We start from the raw sequence: 1,715 nt of genomic DNA, 5'->3' as shown, positions 1-1,715 counted from the left end.
AGATTTCAAATTGAATTTTGTTTATCTTTTTGTGTTCTTTTTAGTCATACCTACTAACTTCTACTACTCTATGTAAAAATAACGAAATAAAATACTCCACGTGTTTTTGTATTATTATTCGCTTATAGGGAACTTTCGATATAATGAACCAGTTTTAGTTAATTTTTCAAGTTCGTTATATCCGGACTCAAGTATTAATATGATCTATACATATGTAACGTTTATCATCAAAAGAATACAAGGCAAGTTTGTTTACATTGAGTGTGTACATTTGAAAATTTTGATTTCTTATAGTATAAAAATTATTAAAATCGATTTTAATTTGTTTAGTCTCAAACGGGACGTCGTAGAAAAAAAGTCAAGACAACATTTTTTTATTTAAAATTATCCACAGACGTACCTGTAGCCACGCAACCGGAAAAGATAGAAACAACATTTTTATCGAAAAACGTGTGTTGTTCTTAGGTGCCTAAGCCTGTCAAATTTCGTTATATTAGTCCATGCGGTTTTCGAAATATTAATAAATATATTTTTTTTATGAAAAGTTTAACACCCTGTAGATCGGAAACTAATGGTTTTCGGAACCTGGTCTATTAACGAAATATATCCAAATTTCCTTGCACTATGACCCCCTGCAAGGAATGCATCTACTTACCCAACACCCTGTATAATCACAATAAGAACACTTTCTAATAACAACAGGTTTAGAGCACACTATTTATTCGAAAATTGTTATTATAGTTCCACCACTGATCGACCGGAAACAATGCACGTGTTATCTTGTTATCTTTAAAATGATACGAAAAAGACATAATATGCAATTATGTGCATTCACATCCTGTGGGCATAGAAAAATAACAACATTTTGAAATTTTAATCCTTTCCAGAACAAAAAAACTTTTTCAGTATTCTAACCACCGTAGGGAACTCTTGTTATCTGTTAAAATAATGCGAAAACATAATACACAATTATGTAGGTATTTTGATACATCTATGTCAATTTAAAAATTACTTTATTTTATTTTGTTTGCCAATTCAAGTATGTTAATTTTTGAAATTAGGTGCAGGCTCCCAGCCATTAAAATCTGTACTAAATCCTAACCATTTAACGAATACTTTATTTCCCCTTTTGGCAAGTATTTTTTCAACTAAATAAACGTCTGGGTGAAATGTTTTTTGGATCTCCTGCTGATAAAAACATCCCAATATTGGTGTGCCATTTAAATCACTAAGCATATAAGTAGGAGGATAGGTAGGGTTCACTTTCGTTACTTTAAATAGTTCCGTTGTCCAGTTAGCAGTACATATTCTGTTTCTCCCATAGGGTTTCATATTTATAATAGTAAACTGAATATTGAGGATAATGATTTATTCCTCATTTTTGATCGAAACGCTTTATAAATGCATATTTCTGACCTTCTTACGTCGAAAGGAACCGATTGAGCTCAAAAAACGCACATGTGAAACTTTGATTTTTGGCCTAAATTTCTCCAAGGGTGGGGTTCGATTTTTTTTTTAAGTTTCAGATCAGAAATAATAGACATTTTCGGCACATTTTAAGCGTTTTTTGAGTGTTCACGATCTTCGAGATCGAAAGGCATTTCCAACAAGTAATACACGTTTTCCAAAACGAACGTGTAAAAACCGGTTAATTAAAAACTTCAATTGCAATAAATACGGCTTTACTGACAGCTGATTTCAAAGTTGATGTGTTT

The sequence above is a fragment of the Dendroctonus ponderosae genome, unplaced genomic scaffold, assembly GCF_020466585.1.
Source record: "Dendroctonus ponderosae isolate FM_Combo_2020 unplaced genomic scaffold, Dpon_F_20191213v2 Dpon_F_20191213_2, whole genome shotgun sequence".
NCBI lineage: Eukaryota > Metazoa > Arthropoda > Insecta > Coleoptera > Curculionidae > Dendroctonus > Dendroctonus ponderosae.
The sequence above is the reverse complement of the archived record's forward strand: the minus strand, read 5'-3'. Positions refer to the sequence as shown.